This window comes from Xiphophorus maculatus, chromosome 4, assembly GCF_002775205.1.
Source record: "Xiphophorus maculatus strain JP 163 A chromosome 4, X_maculatus-5.0-male, whole genome shotgun sequence".
Taxonomy (NCBI): Eukaryota; Metazoa; Chordata; class Actinopteri; order Cyprinodontiformes; family Poeciliidae; genus Xiphophorus; species Xiphophorus maculatus.
In genome coordinates this window covers 9,711,128-9,732,024 of record NC_036446.1, presented here as the reverse complement: position 1 = coordinate 9,732,024, position 20,897 = coordinate 9,711,128, and the positions used below count along the sequence as shown (strand labels likewise).

Here is a 20,897-nt window from a genome sequence, read left to right as displayed (position 1 = left end):
AACAACAACAACAACAACAACAATAATAATAATAATAATAATAATAATAATAATAATAATAATAATAATAATAATAATAATAATAATAATAATAATAATAATAATAAACATGCATCATTTTCCTTCCACTCAAAATAATGCCCTGTTTTGAGCTGGTATGGCATAGAAAACGTTTAAAACCATGTAACAAGTTTGCCATCAGTTGACGCTCACCTGTTGGCCACGCGGTTGCGCTCACACACCGTTCACTGTTCCGTCGCTGCTTGCATGCGCATGCGCGTATCGGTGACGGAGATGAGCCCATTTCCTTCCAGCAGCAGCAGCAGGCCTGGCAGACACACACAAACACAACACACACATATGCAGTCAGAGGACAGAAAGCCGTCAAAGCCGAGCCACGTTTCGGATTGTCCGACATTAGCCCCGCGAAAACTGGATGCCCCCAAACCGCAGAAGTTTTACTGATGGGCGTTCATCGCTAACCTCCAGCCGCATCTGCTCGACACCTCAGCGGTATCTTTTGGGTGAGTTGGCCACAGCGCAGTGACTGTTTTGTCTCGGTTTGTTGCTGCTGCTGCTGCTGCTGCTGCAGCTGCAGCGTTTTACCAGGGGGAGGTTCAGGGCAGCTCTCCGCGGAATGTGGTTTAATCTCAATGGTTTGGTGTTAAGCTTACATTTCCCAAACATTGTGGGGAGAAATGATCCAAGACTGCCGAGCTAACCTTAAATCTCGCTCAGTGTTAGCGTTAGCTGCTGCTCAATGGTCAGTAACGTCACGAGATCCATTATCGGACAGTAGTTCAGATGTATGTTAGGTCTGACTAGGTTTTACATTTTCTTTGTGTCTGCTTATACGGTTAGCAATATAATAATAAGCACCCGCACACAAAGCAAATAAAATAATTTCTATGTCTCCTCTATGTGCTTATTTTAATGACCATTATGTCATTGGCGCTTCAGTAGTTGCACCCCAAACCACTGAGTCACCCCATTTTTTTCCTAGCCTCTGCTTCCATATTCGGACAAGTTAAGATTTTCAATTATTATTTTCCTCTCGGAATACCATTCATAAAGCTTTGGGTAAAATAAATTGACATTCTGGAAAAAAGGGGGAAGAACTGCTTACTGAGATTTAGTTAGTGAGAGAATTAAAGTAAATAAATCTGTTCACATTAAACCTGTAAATATTGAGATTTACTACTTCGTTTTTAGCCTGATTAACTCATGTCCGACAATGTGTTTAGTAGCTTTAACGTAGAGCTAGAATCTGGTTAAACCTCAACCTTTTGTGTTTGTGCTACACATATTACACGTCTTTTCTGAATTGACAACTGCAAGCTTCAGCAGCAGATAAATGAAACAATCTTGTGTTTACAGTTTGATCATTTCTGTAAAGCATGGGTGAATAAAATGCATTGCTCCGTCCATTTAAAACGTGGATCAAGATACTCACACTTATTTTATTTTTGCACTCAAAAGAAGCTCGTGGGTCCCTGCAAATTTTGCATTGTTTAGCTTTTTCAGTTCATCAAGGTAAACATCTGATATCATGAAAGGCACGTATTTGTACAAGCCATGACAGGACTGACAATAACAATTCATGTGTGACTGCATGTGGTGTAATATTACTATACACAGAGTTAGTAATATTCCAGAGAAACATAGGTGAGGACTCTCAGGTTAATCAGGTCCTGATCTTTAGCGTTGGGCTGTTCTCAGGGAACATTTCTTCTGATTAGTGTGTTATCTCAGTGTCTGCACTTCTTATCTAACATGTTGGCGTTTTGTGGTAGGTCAGATTTGACCATATTTCCTGTTCAGATCTTGTTGCCTCTGCAGGTTTGACCAACCAGCAGTTCTGGCATTGCAATCTTGAATGTCTGGTTAGATTGGCTTGTTGCTTGTAAGTGACTGACTTGGCTCTGTTTTTAATTGAACTCTTGACAGAAAAACAAAACAACCAAAACAAAACTCTTCTGTTGTAAATATACTTTTTTCATTATTATTAGTAGTAGTATGAACAGAAAAAGTAAAAAAAAAAAATTATCACATTGTATAATCCTTTTCAGTAAAAGCAGAAAAAGCAACAATTACTATAGAGGTAATGTTGCCAAAATAATATAACATATAGACTATTTGTTTTAATAATGTTGGCAGTAACACTTTACATTTATTCATTATTTTTATTTATTTATGACATATTAACTGAAGCAAACATATAAAATAATTTCCAAATGTTTATAAATTTTTTATTCTGTTTTTGTTGTGCAGTAATTGCTTTAGTGCAGCACTTCTCAATTCCAGTCCTCAGCTCCCCCTGCTCTGCATGTTTTAGATGTGCCTCTATTCCAGAACAGCTGATTCAAATGATTGCATGACCATCAAGTACTGCAGAAGTCTGTTAATCACCCACAGATTCAATCCAGGTGTGTGGCAGAAGGTAAACACCTAAAACATGCAGGGCAGGGGGAGCCTGAGGACCGGAATTGAGAAACACTGCTAGTGCAAGTTTAAGTTTGTTTGTGAGATTATCTGCTAGGGTAAAGCCTGCAGTCAGCTGCTATATAGATATCCTTCTTGTATTTTGGCAACTGTTGTTGAAAATTTGTATATTAAGAGTAATGGGTGGTTAATTTCTCTTGCATCAAACAGACTATGAACTATTGGAAATAGTAATGGACCAATTCTAGTTTTCTCGCTTACAATTATCTCGTTTTCTTTTGACCTGATCAACCAATTCTGTGTTAGATTGATTCCCATTTTAAGTTATTGTCTTTTCAAATGACTAAATCATGAAAAAGAAGAAAAAATGGTATTCCAATTGTAACTTTTAATCCAACCAGAAAACAATTACTATTTATGCAGCAACATAGGTTCTTAAGTTTTTATCTGACTTTAATGAACCTAAAAAGTGCTTGTAAGTGCATACATATAAATATCTGTAGGCCCAAATTGTGAAAGTTCTTAGTTTTGATGCTTTTAATAGAACAGAAATGTCAACATTTTAATTTTTTGACCTGCCAATTGAGACATAATTGTCAGATTCCAGTCTCTGGAGTTTGAGAATTGTTTGTGAATCTCTAATAGAAACTATGTGGATCAAATGTTTAGCAGTTTTGAAACTGTACCTCCACAAAACCTTTGTAGACCTTGATACCGGTAAAAGGCCTATGCCTAAATCGTGAAATGAAATGTCATCAGCTTGTTCTGTGCTGGTTAAGTGGGAGCTGATGGATATCTTATTAGAGAAATCTGTTACCATGATTGTTTGGAGAGGGTAGGGGCTTGGCATTCATTATTCTCTGATGAATCTTGTGAACCAGACTGCAACATGTTAGCAACCTATATGCCAGATCTGTCAGGGCTGAACTGCTAGCCGTGTGCCGGGATGTCTTACAGTTTATTACTTTTTGTATTTTATTGTGATTCTAGTCAAAAGGCTATAGTTTCAAGAAGCTTTCAGGTTGTAGTGCTTGGCCCAAGTGGCTGAAGCATTTCAGATGAACCCTGTGAACACCACTTTGTGCCTCTTGTCACACATTTCTTTGCCAGTAATCCTCACTGATTCCCCATCAGGTGAGAGTTGTCCAGTTGATGTGCAGCCAGCAGCACAAGACTGCTCTAAAAGCTTCATGTTGGCCGTCTTTTAATTAGCTCTGAATCCATTTTGAGGGAGGGGAGAGGGCTTGTTTCTGTGAATAGCAGTGTTGCTGTCTCATGTTAAGCTTTGAGCCAGGCTTATGTGCTCAACAGAGAAGAAATGGCTCCTCTGTCTGCACAGGATCCATCTCATTGCTCATTTGAAAACCATCCAAGGCCCGCTGACCTCCACGTTTACCCCCCCCCCCCCCCCGACATGTTTCTTCATCTTTTATAATCAGCGATTGCAATAAAAGAGGACGGATTTATTGGAGACTCTCATGCACAGTCTAACAGGATACAGGTATTTATGGGCAACATTATATTACAGAAAGTATATAGTAGACCCTGCTAGCTCTGTGTCACGCTACATAGATGCATTCAGCACCAAAGTTTAAATAAAAGGCAGTCTCATGAGTCTCTCACCCAGGCGTGCAGAGTTTGGTGTCTGATAAGAAACATGCACGGGTGATGCATTTTTATTATAGACCTTGTTACATGCAAAGTGAGAAAGCATGTCATGGTCCACTTGCGTAGGAATTGCAAAGGAAATGGAAACTGACATAAGCTCTGCACGGCTTCCTCTTTCAGAAACAGATGCTTCATACATTCAAACTGTACTCCCCTGTTTATGAGGTTCTAAATAGTTTCTTTATCGACATTCTGTGAATTATGGTCTATTTTATTGGTCTCTAATCTGTTTCCCATATAACCCTCTTGTCTAGTGTTTGTTTTGCCGCATACCAACATGAGTTCACATCAGGGACTGTGCAATTAAGATCACTTGTATATCAGTTTTTGATTTTTGGGGGATGAAAATTTACATGTTAAGCACAACAAGTATCATTTAAAAATGTATTACTTTCGAGTTAAATTAGTTCACAATAATCGTGATTGGGTTTTTTTATTCTCCCTTTATGTTAACCTAGGGAAGAATATTCTGGCTGTACTTTATTACATAAGAAAATTGAAAAGGATTTTTGTTTGAAAAGAAAAATCTACCTATTGTAAGTGTTGCTGAATTTGCAGAATAAATCAAATCACAGTTATTAAAGTCTTTTTGCTAGCATTTTTAATGCTACTGGCTGCTTGGATGCAATATTTGATAGCCTGTCATATTTAGATTGCTCTGCATATTTTGTACATTTGACCAGTTGGATGAACTTTTGCTATCCCAGATGCCCACAACTGATGTAGATGTAATATTAAAGCTCACAGGTATTGATGAAAACATCATGATGATGGAAAAGAAACAGAGGAAAGGGGGAAATGTGAGTAAATCAAAATCAATCTCTGTCACAATTTTTATGTATTGTGCTTAGGCTGCTACCAGCTTCCTTACAGCCCTGTAAAGATTACACATCTATAAATTTTATTTGTAGTTTTTATCCAGAATTTTGTTGTTCTGACCAACCAGATAAAGTTTTCTTTCTTTAAAACTTTATCCTATTAAGTACTATAATACATAAAGACTAGCATCTGCTGTCTGATGCAATACACCTATCTTGATATCCTTCCTGTCTAATTAGTTTTAGATGTGTGTAATGGGAAAAATGATTCACCTCACAATTCACTTCCCTCCCACAATGCAGTGTGGTTCACTGATTTTACAGAAAATAAAATGATTCAGTGTAATTCTGTTTAATCATTCACTGAAGTACATAAAGCAGATAAATTATACTTTGAAAACCTAACTACCTTTTAATAAACAACAACCTGTTGGACAACCACAAATGGGTGTCTAACAGTTGTGCACTTTTATAGAATCTGATGAAAACATTGATGCTAAATAAAAAATTATAAACCTCTCTGACTGCATGGGATTAACAGCTATTAGGAAACTCATCGGTTGCCACAAAATGTATTCTCTTTCATGAACTACAAAACAGAAAATTGGCTTTCAATAGTTTTCTTCCAGAAGTTATTGCTCAAAAATGTATTAAACATTCATCATGACTGCGAGGCAGTCCTCCTGTGCTGAGAAATTTGTTTCCAGGCTCTGAGACATGAGCAGATCAAAAAATAAAAACATTGAAAGCCTTCTTTTCAGAAACTCTTAAAGGCTTAATATTTTTAAAGCTGGCAGTGGCATATGTCTTTAAAGTAACAAAGCTGTTAAACCAGACCAAACCTGAAGCAGGTATAATGGGGTTGCAGGGAGACCTTGGGGTGCACAGCATGTTGCTTCTCAACTAGATAATCAAGTTAGTTGTTCTAGTTTGTTGTTGGCTGGTATGTACATTTTTACTGCCTCCATCATCTTTACGTTGTTGGTTTTTTTTTGACAAGTGCCTTAGAATCAAATAACTGGAGTAAAAGCATGGAGCATTTTATTAAAATGAGTGAATTTTTGTTGGATAATTTTGATCAGGGTAAAATTGACCAATTTCAATCTCTGTCTAACCGAATGGTGCATCATTAGTCAAACTTTAATTTAGTCTCAATTTGTGAGAATAAATTTGAAGGCTGTGTCAGCAAAAATATCAGAGAGCTAGCAAACTGTTAATTTATTCATTATTTTTCTTTAAATAGATGTCCATATGTTTTGAAGAAACATCAGTCTGATTTGATAATGTTTTGAGTCTAAGAAATGACTGGTTAATTTGCCATATTGTCTGCCTCAGTAGGACAATGTTTTATTTTTTGAAGCTGTAACCAGTCCTTACCTCACTAAATGTGATACCTACACATGACGTGTTATAGATTTATTTTAACCACAACCAGTCCGGCAATTTTTTACACAGTGGTTTTGTGAAAAACATTTTAAAGTTTGAGAGCTGAGCTGTGCTTTTTCAACCTGGGGACAGAATCTATTTTACCACTACTCCTTCTCAGGAAATCATGCTGCACAGCAGAGTAGTGTGACTAAAATCTTGCGCAGTAAAATACTTAAGTACACTCCCTCCTCAGTCTATCTTATGGCTGCCTGGGGATCTTTTTGATGGCCAGGACTCTATTACCAGCTCACCCCTGAGTCTCGGTGTTTCAGCCTCAAGCAGTAGAAGTTTCCCACTGGTGACCTCCTGACAGAGAAAGTGATGTTAAACTTTGTAACATTTCTAGAAACTGGCATTTTTGACAGCTTTACATCCCATTTCCCTGATCAAATCTTGCTGCTTGACTTCTGCTGGCATTCTAGCAAGGATAAAATTAGAAAGGTTAAGGGAAATGAAAAGGGGAAGAATTCACAGCATTAACATTTCATGACTGTTTTGTCTCGTTTCTTTAATTTTTAATCTACACCTATTTTTGGATTTTGTTCCTGAAGTGCTGTTAGAAAAAGAAAAGTGAAAAATGTTAATGCTCCTTCTTTCAACACTGAAGATATTTGGGAGTGAGAATTTGGGAAATCGCACATTTTTTTTCTACTGACCTTAGTAGATTCTTACCGCCCATGTAATAAGGAAAAACATATTATTCCTATGTAGTTATTGTTTTGTAAGTTAATACAGAACTTATGGTCTAGTTAAATAAAGATTAAGTCCTTTTTATAGATGTCTGTGGAGAGGAAAGTATATGTTTTTGGAGCTGGTAAGCTTGGTATTTTAAGTACTTCCCTAATATGAATTAATAAGAGTTTCTTTCGGTCAGTGTCTTCTGTAAGTTGGATATAGAGTTGTAAACCAGAAATCCTTAACATTTATTTAATGATACTCTTCCATGTTATTCCACTAACCACTATGGCTTCAAACTAAAGATGTATCTAAAAATTTGAACTTTCCATTTATCACAATGTTTTGTGGTGTTCATTATGTTAATGATCCAAGTGATTTATAAAAGGTACACCAGTCAAAATAGCCAATGCAATGTTATCCCTAAACAGCACATGAATCATTTATATTTTAAACAATATTGATTTTCTGTATTTTCCGTCTCCCATGAAACCAATAGTAGAAAAATAGTAATTCCAACAATACATACTCTGAATAATACTCATTTAGTATTCAGAATATGTAATCATCACCATATAAAGTTTGTTTTCAAGATAGCTCTAAATTTTTATGACCATAACAGAATTTATTTACATTTATAAATGATCATTTAGAATCTAAATAAAATTTAGCCTGATTCTCCCATTATCTAACAGAAATGACTGAAGATGTCTACTCTGCTTCTTGCTCTGATTCTCACCGACATTTTAAAAAAAGTACTAAAAGACCACATTAATGTTTAACACCTGTGCTTTGTTTTTGGCTGCCAGTTGACACTCTAAATGTCAGGGTTAATTATTTTCCATGTGGAGTAATGCTGATAAGAGAGACTGCACTTTGGCCAACTCAAATGTTCTCCTTGTTAAGAGCATTTCCTTATTGTTTTATGCCAGTTGTGACTGGAAGCTAACTTTTGTCTTTATCATGCTTAAACTGAGGGTGTATTTTACTGGACTATCACATAGCTTTCAATGGAAAAAAAGGAATAGATAATTTTTGTAAATTCGACTAGACCAAAGACGGTGTAAACTAGTATTTTGACACAGCATTGTTTTAAGAAGTTTACATGGTAGAAATCTGTTTACATTGAAAGGTTTTTTTTAATATCTTGTATTGAAATTAGTAGTAAAATTGTATAACGTCTTTTCCAGCACTATCTTAAGATAGTGGTTATGGTCAGAGTTGGGTATGGGATTCTCGGTGTGATTTTTGAATACAAATCAAATCCCTCTTTTCTATTTCCCCAAAGATATCTTTGTTTCATAGCTAAACTAAAGCTTTTTGTTTGTTTTGCTTCTAGCGAGACTGTTGAGGTTTTCCACATTTCAACAACTTGTCTGCTCAGAGTGTCTTCAGAAATGATAAGCTATTCATTAAATCTTATATTCCATTACTTGCTGCTTGACTTTTGATGGTATTTTAGCAAGGATGCTAGAATCCAGATAGTGCATTAAGTACCACATTGTACTTTTTAAAAACTGTATCAATCTGTACCTCACTTATAGCTATACCTACATGTGAGATGTTATTTGGTTCATCTGTTTCCTGTATTTTGTTGTTTTTGTGACAGATTTATAATAACAGTGGACTTTTCAGTTTAAACTTTATAAAGCCTAAACAGAAAATAACCTCCCAAACAAATGTCATGTCACTGGTTTCCTTCATAAGACTATTGCCATCTTTTCCTGTGTATGTGGATGTTTGCTGTAGTTGGTTTCACTGTATGATTATTCTGTGCACTATCCTACGTCATGATCACTCATGTGCTTTATACTCATACCATTCAGGGAAGTATAAGAAAGACAATGCAGTCAGCAGGAAGAAACCGTTTTCTCCATTTAAAGATCTGTTAAAATCAGCTGAGTTATTTTGGTAATCCTAAGGTGGAAATAAATCAGTAGTGATGGCGATGACGGGGAGACCCTGTACTTCCTCTTTATCTCTCTTTTGATGCTCTGGAATTGTTTGAAGTTATGTGACAGAAGGCTGAGAACCTTAGTGAATTGAATTTTGTTTGTTTATACTTGGTGGATTATTAAAAAAAAGTCATGTGGAATTTCCTTTTTTCCTGTTTTCTTAAATTACAAGAAATAGTGTCATTTATTTTTTTTAAATAAGATTTTGCTGAAGAAGTTACATTGGTCCTTTTATCTGGAAGCAGGTTTTGCTTGAGATTTAATGAAAATGCTAATCTCATGAATGACCTGCTGTGCTTTGTGATTTTCAAGTATCACATTAGAACATTTTGATGGAAATGACAAAGTTCAAATTAACTTCCTCAATTTTGCAAAAAGGTTTTTACGGTACCTTGCGGTTAGTTTTTGGCTTTTTTGAAAAAAAGAAAAAAAGAGTTAAAATGGGAGATGGAAATGCATTTGCTGAGTAAGTTCTGATGCAGCAAACTTTCCCATCCACTGGTGGTGTCCAAACCTCAGCACCAGGACTGTTGGCCTGGAGTGGTCAGCGAGAGTCACTCTAGGTTGTGATTGGAGTAGTGGAATACCTCCATCCGCAGGTGGGTCTGTGCCTCACAAGAGGCACAAAAGTCTAGGGCTGTTGTAAACAAATATTTTAGTAATCGAGTAATATATCGATTATTCTTACGATTAATCGAGTAATGGGATAAAAAAAGATTAAATAAAACATTGGTAAATCTAACATAACAGCAGTATTACTATCACATATCAAGATCAGTCCAATTTTTCATATTTGAGCATCCCTAACAAATAACTTTTGCGCAGTTTAGAAAATTAACTCGTAACAATAATAGCCCACTTTCCAAGTTAACCTGAAGAAAAGTTATACAAAAATCTGAAATTATATTCAATTCAATAATAAAGAGGCAGGCTCACAAATACGCTTATAAAAAATGTCTATACTCCAGCTTTTGGTTTATGTATTCATCTTCAGTCAGTTTAATAGATGAACTCTCACCTTGCCCAGACATTTAAAGCTTTTGTGTTTGTTAGCGACGGGATTTGACACCTTTGTTCGTCACACACAGAAACACGTCTACTAGCTACGTGCCGCCATGATGCGTTTCGACAACATTTGATGAAATTATGCCCTGCGAAGCCTGGTTAGTTTTCTCCAAATCAATTGATGGAAAAGCGTCTGTGAATTTTTTTTCTTATTTTTTACGTTGTTTAAAGTTCACTCAAAATTCATGACAATTGGATGGAAACATAGCTATTTTGTTGAATTTGTTTTGAATACATGTTGCCTTACACTAAGAAGGTTCTGGGTTCTAATCCAGGAATCTGGTCTTTCTGGATTGACTTGGCATGGTCTGCTTGAATCAAGTACTCCAACTTCTACCCCAATAGAGACCAATATAACAAGCCAAACTAGCTAAATGTGTGCATTGCTAAATGTGAACACATGATTGTGTGTTCTGTGTGGTGGACTGGTGATTTCAGCAGGTTTTATTCTGTCTTTATCCCAGGGGTCACAAAATGCCATCCTCAAGGGCCAGACAGTCCTGCAACTTTCAGACGTGTTCCTTCTGAACACTTGAATTAATTGATGAAATTGCCTCACTAGCAGGCAGTCAAGCTCTACCGAACTCTGTTAATGAGCTAATATTGGAGCCAGGTGTGCTGAGGTAGAAACATCTAAAAGTTGCAGCATACCGGTCTTGGAGGACTGGAGTTTGAGATCTCTGTTCTAACCCAGTGAGTGCTGAATGTCCCCCCTTGTCTGATGAAGGCATGTTAGTTGTGTCTGCTGATTTTTAAACCACCTTTTGATTTTGAATGGTGAATGAAAGCGACAGCCAATGATGCAGTTTGCTTGGGTATAATTTAGGTACTTAGAATTCACTCTTCCGTAACATGCAACCCGTACACACAGACCATTTGCTATATTTGCTGATGTCGTCGAAGGAAGATAAAGCTTCTCATCTCACGTTTCTGTAAAGCCTCTTCGGTCTCTTGGGAAAGTAGTACCGTCCGAAACATTTAAAACACGCAGACACTCCCTAGCTATTAATTCATGTTGTCATAGAGGCAGCTTGGATAAATGTTAGCCTGTGAATTAATTTTTCTGATCTGTGCCAAATGAGGAGCTTGACTTTGCAGCACTTCAGTCAGGGTGTGCATCGTTAGTGCTGTAAGAGGAGCTTTATCTAACCTCACTGTAAAGCAATTTTCTCCAGATCCCTTTTGAATGTTTTAGAAGGGATCTAAAACATCCCTTCTAAAACATTAAGGCATCATTAGTTTTGGAAGTTTAAAAAGTAATTTGTCAGAAACGGTAAATTTAAATGATTTCTTTGCTGGTCACTTAAAGGGCTTTGATGCTGTTTTTACATTAGAAGTTGGCTGCTTGGATTCAATTTTGTTCCATTCAGCGGAGTTTGTATTATCCTATACATATTGGGGTCCAGAATAAACTTTTGCACATTTCTTACAGATACTTCACTATCAAAACATTACATTGAGTCATACTTTTGTAATTTCCTGTACAAATTAATTGCAATTCATAAAAAACTGAGATGAAATGTTTTATAACCTTGTACCTACAGTACTTTTGTCTAAATGTATGCATTAATACTATTAATTTAATCTAACAAATCCTCCTCAGCATATCATCAAACATGGTCCCATGTTTCTACACCATAGACAGGAAACTAGAACAGAAGTCAAAGTTTAAACATCTAGGATGATGGGGCAGCATGTGGAGGCCTACAGTGCTACTTTATGTGAGAGGCCCACTGGCAGAGAAGGGGTCGTCAGCACACTCCAGTTCACTGGATCCCATGAAACTAATATTTTTTTCACATATATAATCTCATACTTGATGTATAATGTTGATGTCATCTGGGGATTTGTCTGTTTATAGTTTATCAGAATTTGTGTGAATGTTGTCACGTGTAAGGCTTTGTTTCAGTAACTGAGCTAGAAGTGAACAGGGCTATCATCACACATTGTGTTAGGTTTTCATTGAAGATTTTCCCTTCTCTTTGCAGGCAGGATATGCAGTTGGTACCTCTGCAAACAGCAGCCCTGCATTAGCAAAATATCTTCTGTGCTATGTGCATATTTCTTTATGTGCATCCAGGGGTTTCTCACTCTTGAAACCTTGTTTCACTTGCAAAAAGAAGCTCAGAATATTACCTAGAATTGTTTTTTTTTTTTAAGTTTTGTTTAGTAATTCCTGGCTTGATGTTTGGTTGTTGCAGAAGTCATGAAGTTGATCAAAGCTTTGCTGTCGTAACTTGATGTGATGTGACCATAGTGCTTAGTTTGGAGTCTCACACACACACTCAACCCAAGATCTTCAACAAAGCAAAAAACAAACATTGGGCTGGTTAATTCTGACAGTTTTCCTCCGAGATAATTAGGCTCCATTTTTAATGTAGACTAGGAAAGGAAAGAGTGACCTAGTTAGTTTTGTCTCTTGGGTTGTTCTATTACGGCTGAATCGGTAACGAGTGATAAGTGGTTATTTTTAAGGCAAGTTTTAATTCTGAATCTGAACACAGTTTGGTTGTGTTTATTAATCACTGAAGTAGCATTTTCATAATTTTACAGGTTCTGCTGTTGTTTACCATTCATACCAAGATGGAAGAAATGGCAAATGTGTGTATCAGATCCTTTGTTTCAAGCAATTTAATTTTAGTTGTCTTTACACGTTGAAGGCATCATTCATTTTGGAAGTTTAAAAAGTAATTTGTCAGAAACGGTTAAAGAAATGTCTTTACTACTTTATGTGAGTGTATTAATAATATGCATGTAGCGCACAAATGCCTCCAGCATGTGAACACACGCATGTTGTTGATTCTAAGCAGGGAAACGCTCCACAGGGTGCTCCACAGTGTGCGCTAATGCTAGTCTGTGGTTGTGAATGAATAATTTAGCATGTTGGCATTGCTGGGTGGAGCCTGGATTATTCATGGTTGGCATAGGAAGCGACAGACTGCTGTTAATATTAAGGAGCCTCAGATGCAGAGCCTCTCTATACTCCTCACTCGTCTTCCTCCTTGCTGTGTCCTTGCTTCCCTAACCTCTGTCCTCTCCATCTGTGAGCATCATTTTTTAATATCGTTTTCCGTCTTGCATTGAGGGTACTTTCTATCTCTCTTGCTCTCGTGCATCTACCTTCTTTTTTCGGCAGCTATAGACATTGAATCTCTTTCTCAATTTGAGATTACTTACTGTGCAGGTAATCTCTATAATCCCTTTCCTGAGCCATAACAGTGATCCAGGACAATTTGCAATTCCAGTTGCTGGCCAGCCCGTAGCTTCTCCCTCCCTTGCCTCTTTCTCTGCTCACTGACTCTGATTTTTCTCCATTCTGTCTGTTCTGTTACCATTGAATGCTTCTTTTATTGAAGAGATTTGAAGCTGCAGTTGCTGCTAATGCTGCTGCCATATTGTACCAGCACCCCACTGTGGCTGCCTCTAATGAGATTCTTTGTGTCACCATCGTCGTGCTTTGCCTCCTCATCTCCTCCTCTGTTCTGAATGGTGGAATTGTCATGCTTAGCTATCAAAGGGGAAGGGGAGGCGATGAAAACAGCAGCATCCGCAGCAGGCGGTGTTCTAGCTTTTTTCTCTATTATTCTTCACAAGCCCTAAAATGTTTAAGCAACTTCTGTGTATGCATCCATCTTTAAGGGACTGGCGATATGACAAGACTTAATACCAGTTTCTTTTGAATTTGTGGCACATGATATGGCAATATTTAAAATCTTCTCTTCATTCCAATAATAATGTCCTATTCTCTAATGCAGCTGCAAGCAGTAAGTCAGACTCTGACCCTCCTTTACACAGCAGGACAAAATTTGCAAATCACAGCTGTTTTCCCACATAAGGCAACAGCAGATGTGTTGTTTAACAAGTTGAGTTACAAAACAAAGCCGGAGTTTTGCTGAACTTTTTGAATAAAACTTATTAGAATTAGTACATCTGCAAAAGTATGTTATACATCAGTGGTCCCCAACCACCGGGCCGCGGACCGGTACCAATTGGTACAATTGGCCGTGCAAGAAATAATGAACTACTTCCGGATCTTTTATTTTGAAAGTCCTTAACCGGATTTTACCGGTTACGTCTTGCGCGTCAAAATTGAGCCAACTTGCAGCAGAATGAGTAACAAAACAACATCGGAGTACAGTGAACCCTCGCTATTTCGTGGTTCACCTTTCGCGGTCTCGCTTCTTCGCGGATTTGCATCGTGCATTGTGTTCTGCATTCTGATTTGCTAAACAGTCTCTCCGCTTCTTCTCTACCTGTGTGTCAACAACGTTGTGGTATAATATGTACACATACGTAAAACAGCTTGCCAAATTTAACATAATCGATGGTGGCATGTCGGTTTATAAGAATCATTTTGCCCAGAAGAAAAAAGAGCGACAACAACTACCAATAACTATGTTATTCTCTCGAAAAAACACACCTGCACCGCGGGCTTTAGAAGACAAAAAACAAAACGCTACAGATCGTAGTCATACGGAGCCCTCTTACGGAGCCCTCTAGGGGACATGGGGAATCTTTTTTCTTTTGCGTTACCTCGCAATACTTTTGCGTTCCCTCGCAAAACCTTTTGCGTTCCCTCGCAATACTGTACTGGTCAGTTATGCAGCATAATTGAATACTGTAAGCCTTTCTTACGGTGGGCGCCGTACTTTATGCTTTAATATAAGGTTATGTGAGGTTTTTCCATGAACGTTAGTATCTTTTTGTGAAATATCTGAAGTTTTATATCTTTCTTTAGGATAGAAAGGCACCACAAACCTACGATATAAACAGAAACTTTCCGTAAGTAGGAAAGAAATAAAAATGCATCCTAATTTGGACTATTTCTGAGTTATTATCGCGGGTAATAAGTCATCTGACAGTTTTGATTGTGTCTCTGTTGTGTTTGTAGTCTGAATGGTTTAAAGAGCTGCTTTCAGTGCCGCTCCATCTTAGCCTTAACAGACATAAACATACAGGAAAAAATAAATCTATTTTCAATCAGCTCCGTAGAATCAGAATGCAGCTGCTCAGTCAGAAGAGCAGTGAAATACACGTGAGTCACTATTTGTCCTACTGTACTTTGTTTTGTTTTTTTTCATAATCATTTTTTATTTTCTCCCTTTCTAATCCAATAACTCGGGTCGCGGTGGGGCGGCGCTGATCTCCGCAATCCGGGAACGGGAATCCGCTTTCAGTTCATATTAAAATTATTATTTTACAGTACAGTAGTTATTTGTAAAAAAAAAAAAAAATGTTTATACAGTACTTATTTGTTAAACAAATGTTTGGGCCTGTATAAAGGTTTTGTTCTTTGGTTTCAATATATTATGGAGTATTTTATTGTATAATAAATGTAAAGAAATAAAGGTGCCTGCTTCGCGAATCTCGCCTATCACGGGTTCTTTTTGGAACATAACCCCCGCAATAAATGAGGGGGTTAGCCCCCGACCTACCCCCCACCCCCCGGGCTGACTGGTCCACGCGACTAAAAAGGTTGGGGACCGCTGTTATACATCATGATCTAAAATGACTAGCACCTGGTCTGGCCCATATTCAGACCGCACGTATTCTAAGCAACTGGGAAAACCCCAAAACGCCCCCTAAGGACAGTAATAGAACAAATTAACCAAATACCTAAACATTAAACTGCAACAGATCAGGGACTGAAAGAGTAGGCTTTTCAGAACATGCCATGTTTTGTTAGTGAAAGCACTAATAAAAATTACATTCTGACTGGAAACTAAATTAAATGATCTGTATGTATTCTATTATGTGATATTTAATGAACTGCGACAGAGACCCTGTGCAACCCTGAGCGTAAAGCTGATATAAACAGCAGAAGTGTCTAAAAAGGAAAGCCCAGAATAGCAGCGTATTAACATATCCTATGTTTTGTTAAAAAAAAGGTGTAGTTTCTAGGTTAAAAATAAGTAGTCTACTTAGTTAGAGGAACTTTGAGAAACACATAGAAATACTGACAAAGCAGCAGGACAACTATCAGAATTTAAACTGTTTTACAGGTCTAAATAAAATTTTTACTGACCATTCGATAATGAAGTTCATGACCCTTTTCTCTGTTTATGAGCTTCTTTTAAACTAAAGCTGGAATGGTTCCAAAAATGACTCCAATGAATGTTAAAAAAAATCCTTCGTGCAATTTTTTGCCTTAATTCTTTGTCTTATATTTACTGCTCAAGTGCTTTATTCCCTTTGTCCCCCATATGATCATGTGTTTTACAGGGGACAGTGTTTGAGGTTGCACAACATACAACAGTTAATTTCACGTTAACTGTGATGGAGAGGCGGCAGACAATTAGCAGAAATATTTGGCAAAAAGACTAAAAAGTTTAGCTAGACAGAGTTTCCTTAGCATAGTGTCAACAAAAAATGAAGAAAATTGTATTTATGAAAGACTTCCAAGACAATTTCTTAAATATTCTGTAGTTCCAGCCATTCCTCAGATCTCGCAGTCCGACATGTTTTAAGTGTTTAATTGCTAACACACACTTGGCTGATTAACAAGCCTGTCATATGATGGCATTTTGAGGAGGTAATTTAATCATTTGAATCAAATATGCAGGAGCAGAAACACTTCCAAAACATCTCTATAAATCTGAAATGCAAAACTGAGAACTCTAACTCGAGATGGTCTCTTTAAATTTTTTTTCAGTTTCACTACATCACCTGATAAACAACCTGTGTTTGTCATTTGTTTTTGACTGTGGGAGAGGAGGTTAAGTGATGTGTTCAGGGATTTTAAGTGAAACTGAGCTTCCAGCAAATCGGATACTGCAGCAGAGTGGTTGCTTTGGAAATGCACATCATTACATTGTCATTTTAGATGTTGTAGGTGGCACAAAGATCCATAAATTGAATGTATTCATGATATTGCTTGAAGAAAGTGCATGCTTTACAATGCACAAGGTAAAACATTTATAGTTTAGCTTAAGCTTGTTTAGTCTTCAGTCATCCATTTGTTGCATGCCTTTCTGCAATGCTGCTTTCCTTTGCGTCTCACACTTATTATTAGTTTGTCCAGTCATCTCCCAAACACCTACACACTACTTACCTTTGGCTTCTTCTACATTCTGATGGTACCATTGACTTTCTCCTCCGCTGCCCTTAACGTATCTAAGCTTTGTGTCCCTTCAGCATCTCTGCCAGATAGATTTGGACTGTCAACAAAATGAAATTAACACTCCTGTCTAATCACCATTCAGTAGTTGTCTATTCAAGGTCTTTTGTTTTTATATTGTACATGAAAATATATTTTAAAAAATGCAGTTTTATAAGCTCCTACCTAGGCGCAGTGCTAATTGAAACACTGTTGGCTGATCTTTGTAATTATTTATATTAATGGCAAAAGTGACTGCCATTAAAATATTATAATTTTAGCATTGTCCATGACAGACTGGCTGACGGCTTAAAAGAATAAACTAGAATCACTACATGGAAAATGCTTAGCCTTCCTGGTATCTATTAAAGTCGACTTTGGTTACATTTTTTGCCAGTTCAACCAGTTGTCTACGGTAGAAAATGACCGGAAAAGAGTCACCTAGCAGATGGCTCTTTTCTGTATCAGAAATAGATGAGTAAGAAAACAACTAGACGTTTTTGTTGTTGTTTTGTGGTGAAATCAGTTGTTGTTAATCTTATTTAGCTCCAGCTACATTACAGCCAACCAGTATAGATTGGCTGACCTGGTCTCGAGACCTAAATCAGGTGTTTTTCAACTGATCGGGATTGAAATCCAGGTTTTCTATCTTCAACATGACTTGATAAGCTAATTTAGATTTCTTTGTTTACATACGCTTTTAAAACAAAAAACAGCTTACAACTCTGCAAACACAGAGACTCTCCATTTATAAAAGGGGATATCCTGTAAAAAGAATCAGAAATTGGACACCGTCTCAGCAGGCAGACCCTTTGGTTCAGTGTCTCCGTAATGTATTCGATGATGAAAACGGCTGCAGCCTGCCTCTGTCTGCATGGATATTGTGTGGATATAAATAGCCAGATCTGGATGAGTGTGTGCTGAGCCTGGAACTGCGGCACACAGAGCTTAAACAATAAGCAACCATCACTACCCTTCCTCCCCCTCTGCTTTCTCCACGCCAGGAGCCTCCCAGAGCTCAAAGGGGGCCGGGGGTGAGTGAAATGGGTGGGCGGGTTCTTCTGTCTCCCTCTTCCTTTCTTTCTTCTGCTTCCTGCATCCCTGCTCTTGTAATCTGTCATCAGCAGCGAGCCCAGGCCTGTCACTTGTTACGTCAGAGAGGCAGGCTGGAGGGTTGCTCTCTGTCTGCCCACCTTTCAGCCTGTATGTGGTGGGAGAGTTTTCACTCCTGCACTGCTTTCAGTCATTAAAAAAAATTTATTGGACCAGTTTTGATCTGAATGTTTTTCCTTTTTTTTGTAATTTAATATTCTGGAAGCAGGTATTTTTCTACGATATTAAAACAAGATTTCAAAAATGTATCACTTAATACATGCTTTTAGCATTACATCTACTGCTAAAGACATCACATTAAAATGCTTTCTTTATCTTTAATATCTAGTAATAAAGAATTTTTTATAGTTTTATTTTATTGCATTGAGAACAGAAACAAGTATGTTATTATTTTCTTGCTACGTTTCAGCAAAAGGTTTAATATATTTGCTTTATTAACTTAAATGGAATAGGATTGCCATTAGTGACTTTTCTTTATTAATCTGTCAACTTTTTTTCTTTTTTAGATTAACTGAAAATTCATTTTCCTCAAAGAAGGAGATACTTTAATATTGTTTGCATGACTAAATGTGATAAAAATTGGAACATTGATTAATTCAGACACATCTTTCCATAAACAAATATTTATGGGAGAATATAGCTGACTGATATGGAGGTCTCTACTGCTCGACGGTAGCCCTGGATGTTGTCTCTTCAGCTGCTCGTCATGCATGTATTGTATCCTCCTGTGGTTTCAGACAAAATCTTACAGCAGCCAATCCTCCTGTTCATTATCACCTTACATGACGACCTTCCACTTCAGCTTTGACAAGATTTAAAACCCTTTACAACCCCGACTCATTTCTCAATGAAAGCAGACGCTTTATTAGCCATGTTCTTTAAAGTACCGCTCTAGACTGCTGTCAGGGTTTTTTTACAACAATATAGAGAAAAACTGCTGTCAGTCATTTTGAAGGTTACATAAATGAGGATAATTTTCTAAAGACTGTCGACTAAAAGCATTTGATTTAAAACTTGACTTTAATGATCATTTACGTTGACTGGTTGTGGCAGCTCTACACAACAGTGGAAGAAGTAAAAATCTGTAAAAAAGAAAAAAATTCTTATCCTACAGTACATTGTTTTTCATCTGTTTGGTAATGTGATGTTAAGAACCTGTCAAGTAAATAAGCAATGTTTCTGCTCATCAATAGGCAACCTAACTCAACCCATGGTTGCATTTCTTTTAGTACTGGGAAAATTCTCACCCAGTTTTCTTTTCATTTTACTTTAAAGGGGAAAAGTGACTCAGTTCTCCTGCATTTGGATATACACAGCTGACTGACAGCTTGCGGCTGCTCTTAAGTAGCATTTCAGTGCTCTATGCTCTGAAATAAAATTGCCCAAACTTTCCCACTTGGGGTCTGACATGTCATTAAAAGCTATTTTAACAGCTGGCATGGTATAAGGAATTTGTATAGTTTCAAAATGGATGTATTAAAACCGTAATGTATAGAGAGATATTTTCCTCTGAATCATAGTAGATTGTGAATTTATTACAGTACTGTTTTGATCAGATGTGTATTTTACAACACATTACAAATTCTCTTCATAGTTTTAGGCACATTAGTTGCATAGTTCTTCTGGGTAAAATGTGCAGGAGCTACTTTGTTTCTATGTGAAGAGGGAAAGTAGATCAGGCTCATGTTCTCATTCTAATTTTTTTTTGTACTAATCCTAAAAATGGACTGTCAAACTGTGCAAAGTAAATGAGGATCATTTAAATTTTCTCATTGATGTATTTGAAAGGCCTTTTGTGAGATCTGGGATGCATTGACAGGCAGATTATTCCTGAGATGTCCGGAGTAATGTGGAATAGCCTGCAGCCACAGTTTCTCGTCCTTCCGTACCAAGCACAGTGGGTGTACAAGGCTCAGATTTCATGGGAATTAGATGCAATTTCTGGTTTAAAGCTCAACATAATCTTTGTTTGGCTGAATTAGAAACCTAAGGAAAGCAGTCAATATTGTTACTGTGTCTTGTCAAGACACGCACTTCCTTTTTGAGCCATGTTCAGTCACTATGTGTGGGGGAAAAAAACCTTGTTTGTTGCTCTAAATCTCAGGTTGTGTTGGACTATATTTGAACTTAGTATAAATGTTTAAAAATATCCAAATAATTTAAATCCAGAAGGCCAAAGCTATCTTTCTGTTGCTGCAGAATCCTACAAAAGACAAAACAAAGAGGTCAGGAGGAAAAAAAACCCACTCCAGCTAAAAAAAAAAAAAAAAAAGGTGACGGTCCCTGGAAACATTTGATGTGGCAGATGGCAAACAGAGCCACAGTCATCATGGCTGAGTAAGCAAGAGCATCTCTTAATTTATTTCACTCTCTCATGCCTGTCTGATACTTTTCAGCTTGAATTTGAAAGTATAGCTTTATGCTCATTGTTAACTTTGAATATTTTGGATTTAATTGTAATAGGTAAATATGTTGTATAGAATTGTGAGTTTGTGGTATAGTTGCCTTGCCTTTTATTTCTCTGCTTTGGTAATAGTGTTAGTTTTTGTTCCTAATTTGCAGTGCTGTGCTGTTATTCTACACGTACTGTATGTGCCACACTCGGACACATCTATTTGTTTATTTTAATGTTTGAAT

The 20,897-nt window shown here is 37.2% G+C and overlaps 1 protein-coding gene across 2 annotated transcripts in view; it reads left to right on the top strand.

Annotated features, from left to right (window-relative positions):
* The first annotated feature begins 326 nt into the window (after positions 1–326).
* Positions 327–20,897, top strand: part of csk (C-terminal Src kinase) — a 43,526-nt gene continuing 22,955 nt past the window's right edge. The window contains exon 1 of one of the 2 annotated variants that reach the window (XM_023332797.1): positions 327–524. The gene's annotated coding sequence lies outside the window, so the exon portion shown is untranslated. The remainder of the gene's footprint in view (positions 525–20,897) is intronic. The other variant, XM_005796136.3, reaches the window with a different exon arrangement.